Source organism: Oncorhynchus clarkii, chromosome 29, assembly GCF_045791955.1.
Source record: "Oncorhynchus clarkii lewisi isolate Uvic-CL-2024 chromosome 29, UVic_Ocla_1.0, whole genome shotgun sequence".
NCBI lineage: Eukaryota > Metazoa > Chordata > Actinopteri > Salmoniformes > Salmonidae > Oncorhynchus > Oncorhynchus clarkii.
This window is the reverse complement of record NC_092175.1, coordinates 40,521,971-40,539,470: the sequence shown is the minus strand read 5'-3', so window position 1 is coordinate 40,539,470 and position 17,500 is coordinate 40,521,971. Positions and strand designations below refer to the sequence as shown.

Here is a 17,500-nt window from a genome sequence, read left to right as displayed (position 1 = left end):
CAGAGGAGGAAGATGCTGTGGTATCTCTCAGAGAGAGGAGAAAGATGCTTTGGTTTCTCTCAGAGAGAGTAAGAATATGCTGTGGTATCTCTCAGAGAGAGAGAGAAGAGGAAGATGCTGTGGTATCTCTCATAGAGAGAGAGAGAGAGGAGGAAGATGCTGAGAGAGTGATATGATTTATATTTATATATGATTTAGTGATAGCTTTGTTGTGCTAAGTCTCTGTGTCCTTTATAGACAGTCAGACACACTGGTAAACCAGGTAAACATACCCGATAGAGAGAAATACATGGAGAGAGAGAGAATTCCAAAACAAACTCCTATATCTATTGGCTGAAAAACTACAGTGTGCCATCACAGCAGCAACATTTGTTGCCATAATATGACATTTGAAATGTGTCTATTCCTTTAAAACTTGAGTGTAATGTTTACTGTTATTTTTTGATAGATCATTTATCTATTTCACTTGCTTTAGCAATGTAAACATATATATGCAGGAGCTACAGAATACAGTATCTTCAGTAGCTATATCTTTAGTAGCTATATCTGCACTAGCTATATCTGTAGTCGCTACAATATATCTGCAGTAGCTATATCTGCAGTAGCTATATCTGTAGTAGCTATATCTGTAGTAACTATATCTGTAGTAACTATATCTTTAGTAACTATATCTGTAGTAGCTACAGTATATCTGTAGTTGCTACAGTATGTCTGCAGTAGCTATATCTGTAGTAGCTAAATCTGCAGTAGCTATATCTGCAGTAACTACAGTATATCTGCAGTAGCTATATCTGTAGTAGCTAAATCTGCAGTAGCTATATCTGTAGTAGCTAAATCTGCAGTAGCTATATCTATAGTAGCTAAATCTGCAGTAGCTATATCTGCATTAGCTATATTTGCAGTAGCTACAGTATATCTGCAGTAGCTATATCTGCAGTAGCTACAGTATATCTGCAGTAGCTATATCTGTAGTAGCTAAATCTGCAGTAGCTATATCTGTAGTAGCTAAATCTGCAGTAGCTATATCTATAGTAGCTAAATCTGCAGTAGCTATATCTGCATTAGCTATATATGCAGTAGCTAAAGTATATCTGCAGTAGCTACAGTATATCTGCAGTCGCTACAGTATATCTGCATTAGCTATATATGCAGTAGCTACAGTATATCTGCAGTTGCTACAGTATGTCTGCAGTAGCTATATCTGTAGTAGCTAAATCTGCAGTAGCTATATCTGTAGTAGCTAAATCTGCAGTAGCTATATCTGCAGTAGCTACAGTATATCTGTAGTAACTATATCCGTAGTAACTATATCTGTAGTAACTATATCTATAGTATCTACAGTATATCTGTAGTAACTATATCTGTAGTAGCTATATCTCCAGTAACTATATCTGTAGTAACTATATATGTAGTAACTATATCTGTAGTAAATGTATCTGTAGTAAATACATCTGTAGTAGCTACAGTATCTGTAGTAACTATATCAGCAGTATCTATATCTGTAGTAGCTACAGTATATCTGTAGTAACTATATCAGCAGTAACTATATCTGTAGTAGCTACAGTATCTGTAGTAACTATATCAGCAGTAACTATATCTGCAGTAAATATATCTGTAGTAACTATATCTGTAGTAACTATATCTATAGTAGCTACAGTATATCTATAGTAACTATATCTGTAGTAGAGATATCTGCAGTAGCTACATCTGTAGTAACTATATCTATAGTAACCATATCTGTAGTAACTATATCTATAGTAACCATATCTATAGTAACTATATCTGTAGTAACTATATCTGTAGTAACTATATCTGTAGTAACTATATCTGTAGTAAATATATCTGTAGTAACTATATCTGTAGTAACTATATCTGTAGTAAATATATCTGTAGTAACTATATCTGTAGTAACTATATCTGTAGTAACTATATCTGTAGTAACTGTATCTATAGTAACTATATCTGTAGTAACTATATCTGTAGTAACTATATCTGTAGTAAATATATCTGTAGTACATATATCTGTAGTAACTATATCTGTAGTAACTATATCTGTAGTAAATATATCTGTAGTAACTGTATCTATAGTAACTATATCTGTAGTAACTATATCTGTAGTAACTATATCTATAGTAACTATATCTGTAGTAACTATATCTGTAGTAACTATATCTGTAGTAAATATATCTGTAGTACATATATCTGTAGTAACTATATCTGTAGTAAATATATCTGTAGTAACTGTATCTATAGTAACTATATCTGCGGTAGCTACAGTATATCTGCAGTAGCTATATCTGTAGTAACTATATCTGTAGTAACTATATCTACAGTAACTATATCTGTAGTAGCTACATTATATCTATATTAACTATATCTGTAGTAGCTATATCTGTAGTAACTATATCTGTAGTAACTATATCTGTAGTAACTATATCTATAGTAACTATATCTGTAGTAACTATATCTGTAGTAAATATATCTGCAGTAACTATATCTGTAGTAAATTTATCTGTAGTAAATATATCTGTAGTAGCTACAGTATCTGTAGTAATTATATCTGTAGTAACTATATCTGTAGTAACTATATCTGTAGTAACTATATCTATAGTAACCATATCTGTAGTAACTATATCTGTAGTAACTATATCTGTAGTAACCATATCTATAGTAACCATATCTATAGTAACCATATCTATAGTAACCATATCTGTAGTAACTATATCTATAGTAGCTACAGTATATCTATAGTAACTATATCTGTAGTAGAGATATCTGCAGTAGCTACATCTGTAGTAACTATATCTATAGTAACCATATCTGTAGTAACTATATCTATAGTAACCATATCTGTAGTAACTATATCTGTAGTAACTATATCTGTAGTAACTATATCTGTAGTAACTATATCTGTAGTAACTATATCTGTAGTAACTATATCTGTAGTAAATATATCTGTAGTACATATATCTGTAGTAACTATATCTGTAGTAAATATATCTGTAGTAACTATATCTATAGTAACTATATCTGTAGTAACTATATCTGTAGTAACTATATCTGTAGTAAATATATCTGTAGTACATATATCTGTAGTAACTATATCTGTAGTAAATATATCTGTAGTAACTGTATCTATAGTAACTATATCTGCGGTAGCTACAGTATATCTGCAGTAGCTATATCTGTAGTAACTATATCTGTTGTAAATATATCTGTAGTAACTATATCTGTAGTAGCTACAGTATATCTGTAGTAACTATATCTATAGTAACTATATCTGTAGTAGCTACATTATATCTATAGTAACTATATCTGTAGTAGCTATATCTGTAGTAACTATATCTGTAGTAACTATATCTGTAGTAGCTATATCTGTAGTAACTATATCTGTAGTAACTATATCTGTAGTAACTATATCTGTAGTAGCTATATCTGTAGTAACTATATCTGTAGTAGCTATATCTGTAGTAACTATATCTGTAGTAGCTATATCTGTAGTAACTATATCTGTAGTAACTATATCAGCAGTAACTATATCTGTAGTAACTATATCCGTAGTAGCTATATCTGTAGTAACTATATCTGTAGTAACTATATCAGCAGTAACTATATCTGTAGTAACTATATCCGTAGTAACTATATCTGTAGTAACTATATCTGTAGTAACTATATCAGCAGTAACTATATCTGTAGTAACTATATCTGTAGTAACTATATCAGCAGTAACTATATCTGTAGTAACTATATCAGCAGTAACTATATCTGTAGTAACTATATCCGTAGTAACTATATCTGTAGTAACTATATCTGTAGTAACTATATCAGCAGTAACTATATCTGTAGTAACTATATCCGTAGTAACTATATCAGCAGTAACTATATCTGTAGTAACTATATCAGCAGTAACTATATCTGTAGTAACTATATCAGCAGTAACTATATCTGTAGTAACTATATCAGCAGTAACTATATCTGTAGTAACTATATCCGTAGTAACTATATCAGCAGTAACTATATCTGTAGTAACTATATCAGCAGTAACTATATCCGTAGTAACTATATCTGTAGTAACTATATCTGTAGTAACTATATCAGCAGTAACTATATCTGTAGTAACTATATCTGTAGTAACTATATCTGTAGTAACTATATCTGTAGTAAATATATATGTAGTTAATATATCTGTAGTAAATATATATGTAGTAAGTATATCTGCAGTAACTATATCTGTAGTAAATATATATGTAGTTAATATATCTGTAGTAAATATATATGTAGTAAGTATATCTGCAGTAACTATATCTGTAGTAACTATATCTGTAGTAACTATATCTGTAGTAACTATATCTGTAGTAACTATATCTGTAGTAAATATATATGTAGTTAATATATCTGTAGTAAATATATATGTAGTAAGTATATCTGCAGTAACTATATCTGCAGTAAATCTATCTATCTACCTCTCTCTCTCTCTCTCTCACACACACACACACACACACACACACACACACACACACACACACACACACACACACACACACACACACACACACACAAACACACACACACACACAGCGTCTTGTCTTCTCTCATGTTTAGTGCAGACTGGTAAACATAGAAGGGGATTGAAGTAAAAAGAAGGTTCTGGAATGACCGAATGGCGATAGCTCTTAATCGCCCTGACCATGCTGTCTGTTTCACAAGTCATTGTGGTTGAGCCAGATCAGATACTCTCTCTCTCCCTGATCTCCTCTCTCTTTCTGCCAGTAAGGAGTGTGTGTACTACTGTGATGTTTGTGCGTGTATGTGGGTGCGTGAGCATTGGTGTGTATGAGTGTGTGTGTGTGTGTGTGTGTGTGTGTGTGTGTGTGTATGTGTGTGTGATGGGCTGATGTGTGTGCGTGGTGTGTGTGGGTATATGTGCGTGCGTGAGCGTTGGTGTGTGTGTGTGTGTGTATGTGCGTGCGTGAGCGTTGGTGTGTGTGTGTGTGTATGTGCATGCGTGAGCGTTGGTGTGTGTGTGTGTGTGTGTGTGTGATGGGGTTGTGACAGGGTTGGGTGGTTCCCTGCTGTGTGACACTGTGTCACCTTTCCATCTCTCACACCATGCTCTTTATCTGCCTCTCCTCAGCTCTTTCTCCCCTCCATTACTGCCTTCACAAAGTATTCATACCCCTCAACCTATTCCACATTTTGTTGTGTTACAACGTGAATTCAAAATGGATTAAATTGTTATTTCTTTGATCACCCATGTACACACAATACCTCATAATGACATCACAATACCCCATAATGACATCACAATACCCCATAATGACAAAGTGAAATCATGCTTTTCAAGGTTTTTTGCATATTTATTGAAATTGAAATACAGAAAGATCTCATAATTTTGTAGATGTGCTGTTGGCAGTGATGACATATGTGAGTCTTTCTGGGTAAGTCCCTAAGAGCTTTCCACACCTTATGCAACCATTGCCCATTCATTAAAAAGTATATATTCTTCAAGCTCTGTCTTATTGGTTGTTGATCATTGCTAGACAATCATTTTCAGGTCTCGCCATAGATTTTCAAGTAGATTTAAGTCTAAACTTTAACTCGACCACTCAGGAACATTCACTGTCTTCTTGGTAAGCAACTCCGGTGTAGATTTGGCCTTATGTTTTAGGTTATTGTTCTGCTGAAAGGTGAATTCATCGCCCAGAGTCTGGTGGAAAGCAGACTGAACCAGGTTTTTCTGAACCTGGATTTTGCCTGTGCTTATCTCCATTCTATTTATGTTTTTATCCTGAAAATCTCACCAGTCCTTAACGATTACAAGCAGAAGAAGAATACCCATAACATGATGCAGCCGCTACTATGCTTGAAAATATGAAGAGTGGTACTCAGTGATGTGCTGTATTTAATTTGCCCCAAACATAACACTTTGTATTCAGGACAAAAAGTACATTTTTGCAGTATTACTTTGGTGCCTTGTTGCAAGCAGAATGCATGTTTTGGAATATTTTTATTCCGTACATTCTTCCTTATTTTCACTATACTTTCTGAAGGCACTGTACATCTTTTTCAAATGTTGATATTTGGTTGCATTGACAACCAAACACTTGAATATCCAGATTTTTTACAAAATAATTATTAATATGTTGGATTCCCGTCTCCATCTCAACCAAAAATCTTAAATTAAAGAATATAACTTAATCTAATCTAAACGTGAAATGCACTTTAAAAAAAAGTTTGATTTAATTCAGTTCTATTGTTAAACTTGGATTGTTTTTATTAGGATGGAGACGTCAATCAAAAATATTCACGATTAACTTGAAGATTACATTTGAAATCAACCAAATGAACATGTATTGTCTATTTTTTTGTGTTGAACTCTGGGTTGACTTGAAACAATAGCTGTTAAACTCTGTTGAATCTATTCTTTGGAATGAATTCAATAGAGACAGTGAATATATTTAGTTATTAAAGCGATCTCTCAATAATCATTCTCACAGATAGCACATCGCTGGTAGTCAGTGACAAATATCAAAACTAAGCTAGCTAGGCTTCGTTAACCTGGATGGAAGACCAAATGGATAGCTGTAGATACATCAACTCTCCAGTAGGATGGGCTGTAGATAGATCAACTCTCCAGTAGGAGGTGCTGTAATGTAGATAGATCAACTCTCCAGTAGGAGGTGCTGTATATAGATCAACTCTCCAGTAGGAGGTGCTGTCAAGCCTATAGTTTCTTTCTGATAGTGATAATAACATTGAAGATTTGACATTGTTTCAAAGGCACAAGGTTTGTCTATGTAAAAAAAAATGTCTTAGAATGATGATAAAATCATGTGATTGAAATTCCACCTCAAAACAACACTTTTTTTTTCAAATCCAATGTAATTTCCACGTAGATTCCACGTCACAGTACTTTGACAAATTACATTGAAACAACGTTGATTCAACCAGTTTGTGCCCAGTGACCTAGCACCCTATTCCCCATATAGTGCACTACTTTAGACCCGGATCTTATGGGCCCTGGTAGGGAATAGGGAACAGGGAATAGGGAATAGGGAACAGGGAACAGGGAACAGGGAACAGGGAACAGGGAATAGGGAACAGGGAATAGGGAACAGGGAATAGGGAACAGGGAATAGGGAACAGGGAATAGGGAACAGGGAATAGGGAACAGGGAACAGGGAACAGGGAACAGGGAACAGGGAACAGGGAATAGGGAACAGGGAACAGGGAATAGGGAACAGGGAATAGGGAATAGGGAACAGGGAACAGGGTGTCATTTCAGACAGTGTATGGATGCTGTTCTCTCCCAGTTCACCCTCAGTCACAGTCACAGGAGGTAAGACTATTATGGGTTATATATAGACCAGCCGCCATTGATTGGGCCCGTAGGCATGGTAACAGGCTGCCAGATGGGCTGGTATGGGTCGGGCTCGGAACCAGCTCAGTCAGTGCACTAAGAGCGTGTGTGTGTGTCTATATGTGTGTGTGTGTTTATATGTGTGTGTGTGATGTCTCCGTTATGCAATTATGAATTGAGTGAACAAGAGGGAAAAAGGGGGGATGAGCTAGGAAGAGAGGAGAGATGGAGGGGAGAGGAAAACTGAAAGAGAAGAGAAAATGAAGGCAGTGCTTGCGTGAGGGGAGGTAGAGAAAGAGAGACAGGTAGAGATGAAGGGTGTCAGGGGGAAATTACGGCAGAGTGTCCCCCCCCCTCCCCCGAGCACGCCATCTTCATGTTTAAGTGGCTGTATCGCATTAGTGAAAACCAAGACTGTTCCCAGGGCAGAACTGCTAGTTTTAACTAGCAGAAATACCTTTTCGTAGTAGGTTAGGAGAACTTAAGCAGCAGGTTAGGATAAATAAAGTGGCAGGTTAGGAGAATAAGGGTAAGGTTATGAAAAGGGTTAGGGTTAGCTAAAATGCTACAATTGTCCCCGACTGGAACACTACAACTAGGTCTACTCTGGGAACAGTGTTGGTTTGCACTAGTACGATGCTGCGCTTGTGTGACACTTGATATTCTGGATTTGTCTATGTGATTAAAACGTGGGTCAAACAGGAAATAAAAGTATTATCAGAGTTTTTCAGGGTCGAAAGATAATGTCTACTGGCGTCCTAGCTAGCTAGCTACCGGCGTCACCCCCTCCTCCCGCCTGCTGTGTACCGGAGTCTAGCACACAGTCCTTTGCTCCCGCCTGCAGAAAACTTGCCCTCACCGTTGTTAACAGAACTGCGGGAAAGCAGTGACCGACAGGCGGAGGTGAAGGACACACTGTCACCGGTGTCCTAGCCAGCTAGCTACCGGTGTTCTAGCCAGCTAGCTACCGGTGTCTTAGCCAGTTAGTTACCGGTGTCTTAGCCAGTTAGTTACCGGTGTCTTAGCCAGTTAGTTACCGGTGTCTTAGCCAGCTAGCTACCGGTGTTCTAGCCAGCTAGCTACCGGTGTCTTAGCCAGCTAGCTACCGGTGTCTTAGCCAGCTAGCTACCGGTGTCTTAGCCAGCTAGCAACTGGTGTTTTAGCCAGCTAGATACCGGTGTCTTAGTCAGCTTGCTACCGGTGTCTTAGCCAGCTAGCATCTGGTGTTTTAGCCAGCTAGCAACTGGTGTTTTAGCCAGCTAGATACCGGTGTCTTAGCCAGCAAGATACACAATTACACCCTTCTCCGAAAGGTGGGTAAATTGTTCCACAAAATCAAAAACAATTCTGGAACATTTATGTGTGTTTACCCTGCGCTACACCAGTGAGTGGTGGTAACCCTTTAACCTAGAGAACTAGAGCCTAGTATGTGTCCCCGTGGTAGTGAATAGGTGAAAGGTTGCAGTTTGTAAACTAAAGGTAATCCCATGGTGGATTCACAATCCCCCTTTAAATGAGGCTAATCCAGACTCAATTTGCCAGTAATGAGAGAGTGAGATGGAGAGAGAGAAAGAGGGAGAGAGGGAAGGAGAGAGGGAGAGAGAGAGACAGGGAGAGAGGGAGAGAGAGAGACAGGGAGAGAGGGAGAGAGGGAGAGTGAGAGACAGGGAGAGAGGGAGGGGGAAGGAGAGAGAGAGGGAGAGGGGGAAGGAAAGAGAGAGAGGGAGAGAGGGAAGGAAAGAGAGAGAGGGAGAGGGAAGGAGAGAGAGGGAGTGAGAGAAGGAGAGAGGGAGAGGGGGAATGAGAGGGAGAGGGAAGGAAAGAGAGAAGGAGAGAAGGAGAGAGGGAGAGGGGGAATGAGAGGGAGAGGGGGAATGAGAGGGAGAGGGAAGGAGAGAGGGAGTGAGAGAAGGAGAGAGGGAGAGGGGGAATGAGAGGGAGAGGGAAGGAAAGAGAGAAGGAGAGAAGGAGAGAGGGAGAGGGAAGGAAAGAGAGAGGTAGATGGAGTGAGAGAGAGAGAGAGAGAGAGAGAAAAGTGTGCATGATAACCTAACCCTGGGCATTATTTCCAAAACATCAGTTAGTTTCCAGCTAAATACTCTCTGGAAGTTTCATATGAACTAGAGCACTATGTCTACATCCCAAATGGCATCCTATGCCCTATATAGTGCACTGCTTTTCACCAGAGCCCTCTATAGGATGTGTTATTAAGCTTAGTGTGTGTTTGTCACAGAGGACTGATGCTAGTCTGTTAGAAGTAGGTTTCTGGGCCAGCTAGGAGAGATGATGCTGCTGATGATTCTCTGTAGACCCTGACAGACCTACAGCATAGCACCACTTCTCTATGTCGCAGTAAAGAGAAACGTCGGAGTAACTTTAGACTCCTCATAATGAGGTTGGAGACAGTGGGCCACGGCCTATAAGTTCACCATCTACATCATATCTCGATCCCTCATTCTCATGTTCTACATATGACATCATATCTCGATCCCTCAATTCTCATGTTCTACATATGACATCATATCTCATTCTCTCATTCTCATGTTCTACATATGACATCATATCTCATTCTCGCATTCTCATTCTCATGTTCTACATATGACATCATATCTCATTCTCTCATTCTCATGTTCTACATATGACATCATATCTCATTCTCGCATTCTCATTCTCATGTTCTACATATGACATCATATCTCATTCTCTCATTCTCATGTTCTACATATGACATCATATCTCATTCTCTCATTCTCATGTTCTACATATGACATCATATCTCAATCCCTCATTCTCATGTTCTACATATGACATCATATCTCAATCCCTCATTCTCATGTTCTACATATGACATCATATCTTAATCCCTCATTCTCATGTTCTACATGTGACATCATATCTCATTCTCATCTTCTACATATGACATCATATCTCAGTCCCTCATTCTCATGTTCTCTTTGTCGACTCAATGATCATCCTCAGTACAGAAAAATTCAGTTCAGTTCTGCTCTGTTCTGCTCTGTTTAGTTCTGTTCAGTTCTGCTCAGTTCAGTTCAGTTCAGTTCTGCTCTGTTCAGTTCAGTTCTGCTCTGTTCAGTTCTGCTCTGTTCAGTTCTGTTCAGTTATGTTCTGCTCTGTTCAGTTTTGCACTGTTCAGTTCTGCTTTGTTCAGTTCTGCTCTGTTCAGTTCTGTTCAGTTCTGCTCTCTTTAGTTCTGTTCAGTTCTGCTCAGTTCAGTTCAGTTCTTTTCTGCTCTGTTCAGTTCAATTATGTTCTGCTCCGTTCAGTTCTGTCCAGCTCTGTTCAGTTCTTCTCTGTTCAGTTCTGTTTAGTTCAGTTCTGTTCTGTTTAGTTCAATTCAGTTCTGTTCCATTCAGTTCTGTCCTGCTCTGTTCAGTTCTGTGTAGTTCAGTTCAATTCAGTTCTGTTCCGTTCAGTTCTGTCCTGCTCTGTTCAGTTCTGCTCTGTTCAGTTCTGTTCTGCTCTGTTCAGTTCTTCTCTGTTCAGGTCTGTTTTGTTCAGTTCAGTTCTGTTTTCTTCAGTTCGGTTCTGTTAAGTTCTGTTCAGTTCCATTCAGTTCAGTTTTGTTTTATTCAGTTCGGTTCAGTTTTGTTCAGTTCAGTTCCGTTCTGTTTTGTTCAGTTTGGTTCCGTTTTGTGGGCCATGGCCTACATCTACATGTCTCGTGTTCTGTTGATTTACTGGAGATTTACAATGCAAATGAGTTCAGTTATATCCTCTTCAGTGTATTCCAGTTCGGGTCTGTTCAATTTAGTTCAGGCATTCCATATCGATTCTATGCCTTTCACTACACTAGAGAGAGAGAGAGAGAGAGACCTGTTTGAAATATGTAATGTGATCTTTGTGTCCGTCGGTGTTTAAGCACTGTGGGGCTGTGTGGGGCTGTGGAAATATGGGGCTGTGGGGGGCTGTGTGGGGCTGTGGGAATATGGGGCTGTGGGAATATGGGGCTGTGGGGCTGTGTGGGGCTATGGGGCTGTGTGGGGCTGTGTGGGGCTGTGTAGCTGTGTGGGGCTATGGGGCTGTGTGGGGCTGTGGGGGGCTGTGTGGGGCTATGGGAATATGGGGCTGTGGGGCTGTGTGGGGCTGTGGGAATATGGGGCTGTGGGAATATGGGGCTGTGGGGCTGTGGGAATATGGGGCTGTGTGGGGCTGTGGGGCTATGGGGCTGTGTGGGGCTGTGGGGCTGTGTGAATATGGGGCTGTGGGGCTATGGGGCTGTGTGGCTGTGGGAATATGGGGCTGTGGGGCTGTGGGAATATGGGGCTGTGGGGCTGTGGGGCTGTGGATTTCAGTATCATCCAATACCTCCTCTCACTGCTTCTGATGCATTCAATACTGAACCAAAATATCAACTCAACAAGTGTTGGTCCCATGTTTCATGAGCTGAAATATAAGAGCCTGGACATTTTCCATACGCACAAAAAGCTTATTCCTCTCAAATTTTGTGCACACATTTTCACCTGACAGGTGTGGCATATCAAGAAGCTGATTAAACAGCATGATCATTACACAGGTGCACCTTGTGCTGGGGACAATGAAAGGCCATTCTAAAATGTGCAGTTTTGTCAGACAACACAATACTACAGATGTCTCAAGTTTTGAGGGAGCGTGCAATTGGCATGCTGACTGCAGGAATGTCCACCAGAGCTGTTGCCAGAGAATTGAATGTTAATTTCTCTACCATAAGCCGCTTGCAACGTCGTTTTAGAGAATTTGTCAGTATGTCCAACCGGCCTCTCAACCACAGACCACGTGTAACCACGCCAGCCCAGGACCTCCACATCCGGCTTCTTCACCTGTGGGATCATCTGAGACCTCCACCTGGACAGACTGTCAGAAACTGTCTCAGGGAAGCTCATCTGCTCGTTGTCCTCACCAGGGTCTTGACTTGACTGCAGTTTGGCGTCGTAACCGACTTCAGAGGCCAAATGCTCACCCTCGATGGCCACTGACACGCTGGGAGAAGTGTGCTCTTTACATAATCCTGGTGTCAATTATACGAGGCAGATGGAAGACAGCTTGTATGGCGTTGTGTGGGTGAGCAATTTGCTGATCTCAACGCTGTGAACAGAGTGCCCCATGGTGGCGGTGGGGTTGTGGTATGTCTTGGCATAAGCTACGGACAACAAACACAATTGCATTTTGTTGATGGCAATTTGAAAACACAGAGGCACTGTGATGAGATCCTGGAGTCCCATTGTCGTGCCATTCATCCACCTCCATCACCTCATGTTTCAGCATGTCTCAAGGATCTGTACACAATTCCTGGAAGCTGAAAATGTCCCAGTTCTCCCATGGTCTGCATACTCACCAGGCATGTCAGCTATTGAGCATGTTTGGGATGCTCTGGATAGACGTGTACAACAGCATGTTCCAGGTCCCGCCAATATCCAGCAACTTCGCACAGCCATTGAAGAAGAGAGGGACAACTTTCCACAGGCCACAATCAACAGCCTGATCAACTCTATGCTGCATGAGGCAATTGGTGATCACACCAGATACTGACTGGTTTTATGTATCTGGTGTGATACTGAAATGCGTATTCCCAGTCATGTGAAATCCAGAGGGCCTAATGAATGTATTTATTTGACTGATTTCCTCATATGAACTGTAACTCAGTAAAATGGTAGAAATTGTTGCGTGTTGCGTTTCTATTTTCATCCAGTGTAATTAATCTCCACTCTCATAGTATCTAGCTCAGGCTGTCTAGTGAGCAGACTGGCTCAGACAGAGAGGTACAGAAACATACATAAGTCATGATACACACACATACACGCACACACACACGCACGCACGCACGCATGCGGCAACACATACACACACACTGGCACTACTTATCCAGTTTCTATGACGATGTGTTCTAGTTGCCTAGGAACAGGCTGTGATGTCATACTGGATGTGTGGTTCTGATGTAGGGGAGATGGACGATAATTAAGTGGAATATCATTACCCCTCTAAGCTCTGTTTATACACACACACACACACACACACACACACACACACACACACACACACACACACACACACACACACACACACACACTGAAACACACTGAAACGCACACACACACTGAAACACACACACACACACACACACACACTGAAACACACACACACACACACACACACACACACACACACACACACACACACACACACACACACACACACACATCACATAGACACACACACACATCACACACATCACACACATCACCCACACACACACACACACATCACATACATATCCCACATACATTTCACACACACACACACTCACATCACAAACATCACACACACACAGCTGCTCGAACAGACTGTGCCCACGTAAACACATGCTGACATCCTAATACAGTCTATTACATGTCCTTATCCACTCAGTAGTGTTTCACTGCAGGCAGTTAGTTAGGAATCAGGGCTTCTTCAGATATTGTTTTGTCTGTTTGTTTGTCATTATGAAAGAGGTTATGTCCCCAGGAAGAGAAATGTTGTCCATCTACTGTAACTCACACACGGACTCAGAACAGTCCAGATGACAGATAGACAGACAGACTCGGTCCACTGTCCTGTTGGTCTGGTCTGGTCTCTGTCCTGTTGGTCTGGTCTCTGTCCTGTTGGTCTGCTCTCTGTCCTGTTGGTCTGCTCTCTGTCCTGTTGGTCTGGTCTCTGTCCTGTTGGTCTGTTCTGCTCTCTGTCCTGTTGGTCTGGTCTGGTCTCTGTCCTGTTGGTCTGCTCTCTGTCCTGTTGGTCTGGTCTGCTCTCTGTCCTGTTGGTCTGGTCTGCTCTCTGTCCTGTTGGTCTGGTCTCTGTCCTGTTGGTCTGGTCTCTGTCCTGTTGGTCTGGTCTCTGTCCTGTTGGTCTGGTCTCTGTCCTGTTGGTCTGCTCTCTGTCCTGTTGGTCTGGTCTCTGTCCTGTTGGTCTGGTCTCTGTCCTGTTGGTCTGGTCTCTGTCCTGTTGGTCTGGTCTGCTCTCTGTCCTGTTGGTCTGGTCTGCTCTCTGTCCTGTTGGTCTGGTCTCTGTCCTGTTGGTCTGGTCTGCTCTCTGTCCTGTTGGTCTGGTCTGCTCTCTGTCCTGTTGCTCTGGTCTATAATCTGGTCTATAAGGCGCAAGTACTATAATCTCTCTCTCTCTTTCTCTCTCTCTCCCTCTCTCTCTCTCTCTCTCTCTCTCTCTCTCTCTCTCTCTCTCTCAGCAAGACATTGTTTTTACGCCCATTTAGTCTTCATTTAATTATCACACTGTGTGCTTCTTCCCCCTCATCCCCCTCTCCTACTGTTGCAGCAGATGGCCTCTACTTTTCTCTCTCGCTCGCTCTCTCTCTCTTGGCATCTCTCCCTCTCTCAGCATTTTCAATCTCTCTGCAGACAAACCAATGTGTGTGTGTTTATTTGTGTGTGTGCTGGTTCTGCTCCAGCTCTGCAGATACAAGCAGACAACCAGCTCAGCTGGTCCCACTGCAGAGTTCTCTCTTAGAGAGAGTTTATGAGATTATTTGGAATTTTGTAATAGTGTGTAGTTTTTGTGGGCATTAGTATTGCTCCTTGGCCAGCAAAAATTATTTTGAATGTTTGTGTTTTCCCTTGTTAGTTTGTTTGTTTAGTGTTTGGTAGCAAAGTCTCGCTCTGGCATATTGAAAGCCAGTGTATGTTGGCAGCATACAGTCTGGACAACATCACAACCACAGTCTCTCTCTCTCTCTCTGTCTATCTCTCTCTCTCTCTCTCTCTCTCTCTCTCTCTCCTCTCTCTCTCTCCTCTCTCTCTCTCTCCTCTCTCTCTGTTTCTCTCTCTCTCTCTGTTTCTCTCTCTCTCTGTTTCTCTCTCTCTCTCTCTCTCTCTCTCTCTCTCTCTCTCTCTCTCTCTCACACACACACCTTCCTTTCACACTCCACCTCACACACACTCTCTCCAGTCCGCTCCTTGGGGGATTCGATCTTGCAACTTTTCGGATACTATTCCAACGCTCTAACCACTAGGCTACCTGCCTCCCCAAACATTCACGGTGTAGGTTGGAAAACGTATGTGAACCCCTAGGCTAATGACTTCTCCAAAAGCTAATTGAAGTTCCTAATTGAATGTTCCTGGATGTTCCACAGCGCTACTGGCAAAATATTCTGTGGACAGATGGAACTACAGTTGAGTTGTTTGGAAGGAACTCACAACGCTATGTGTGGAGAAAAAAAGGCACAGCACACCAACATCAAATCCTCACCCCAACTGTAAAGTCTGGTGGAGGGAGCATCATGGTTTGGGGCTGCTTTGCTGTGCCAAGTCCTGGACAGCTCGCTATTATCGACAGAAAAAGGAATTCCTAAATTTGTCAAGACATTTTGCAGGACAATGTTAGCCTATCTGTTTGCCAATTGAAGCTCAACAGAAGTTGTGTGATGCAACAGGACAACGACCCAAAACACAGAAGTAAATCAACAGAATGGCTTCAACAGAAGAAAATATGCCTTCTGGAGTGGCCCAGTCAGAGTCCTGACCTCAACCCGATTGAGATGCTGTGGCATGACCTCAAGAGAGCAGTTCACACCAGACATCCCAAGAATATTGCTGAACTGAAACAGTTTTTTTAAAGAGGAATGGTCCAAAATTCCTCCTGACCGTTGTCCAGGTCTGATCCGCAACATCAGAAAACGTTTGGTTGAGGATATTGCTGCCAAAGGAGGGTCAATCAGTTATTAAATTTACAACAACTCGTGCTTCTAACTTTAGAACTATTCCTCTTTACTTCTTTAATTCTCTGTCCCTGAAGTTATCTCTCTCTATTCCCCTCTCCTTCACCTCTCTCTGCCATATAAACTTTCTCTCCCAACTTCTCTGTCCTCCAAGATGCAAGCGTACCTTCACCCTTTTCACATTGCTCCTTCAATTACTGAACCATCTATTTTTTTTCCTCCTTCCCAGGTGCCACCCTCCATCCCTTTAACCATCGCTCCTCCCCTTTTATCCATCCCTCAATCCTTTAACTATCTCTCCATCCCTTTAAAGCTTCTTTGGGATCGGTGTCCCTACCAAGGGACGGTTGAGCTAACGTAGGCTAATGCGATTAGCATGAGGTTGTAAATAACAAGAGCATTTCCCAGGACATAGATATATCTGATATTGGCAGAAAACTTAAATTCGTGTTAATCTAACTGCACTGTCCAATTTACACTTAGCTATTACAGTGAAATAATACCATGCTATTGTTTGAGGAGAGTGAACAATTTTGAACATGAAAAGTTATTAAACAAATTAGGCACATTTGGTCAGTCTTGATGCAACATTTTGAACAAAAATACAATGGTTCATTGGATCAGTCAAAAACTTTGCACATACACAAAATGTAAATTGCACCTGGGCTGGAATAATACATTATGGCCTTTCTCTAGCATTTCAAATATGATGTAAAAAAATAATACTTTCTATTATCTTTTACCAGATCTATTGTGTTATATTCTACTTTCCTTTCATTCATTTGCATTTCTTTCACATTTCCATAAACTTCCAAGTCTTTCCTTTCAAATGGTTCCAAGAATATGCATATCATTGCTTCAGGTCCTGAGTTACAGGCAGTTAGATTTGGGTATGTCATTTTAGGCGAAAATTGAAAAAATGGGGCCAATCCTTCAGAGGTTTTAGCCATCCCTTCATCCTTTAACCATCTCTTTAACCATCCCCCCATCCTTTAACCATCTCTTTAACCATCCCCCCATCCTTTAACCATCCCTTTAACCATCCCCCCATCCTTTAACCATCTCTTTAACCATCCCTTTAACCATCTCTTTAACCATCCCTTTAACCATCTCTTTAACCATCTCTTCATCCTTTAACCATCCCTTTAACCATCCCTTCATCCTTTAACCATCCTTTTAACCATCCCTTTAACCATCCCTTCATCCTTTAACCATCCCTTTAACCATCCCTTCATCCTTTAACCATCCCTTTAACCATCCCTTCATCCTTTAACCATCCCTTTAACCATCCCTTCATCCTTTAACCATCCCTTCATCCTTTAACCATCCCTTTAACCATCCCTTTAACCATCTCTTTAACCATCCCCCCATCCTTTAACCATCCCTTTAACCATCCCCCCATCCTTTAACCATCCCTTTAACCATCCCTTTAACCATCC

At 40.9% G+C, this 17,500-nt stretch overlaps 1 protein-coding gene across 1 annotated transcript in view; it reads left to right on the top strand.

The window, feature by feature from the left end:
• LOC139388376 (doublecortin-like kinase 1a) overlaps positions 1-17,500 on the top strand; it is a 276,508-nt gene that overhangs the window by 9,226 nt on the left and 249,782 nt on the right. The gene's annotated exons all lie outside the window — the stretch shown is intronic.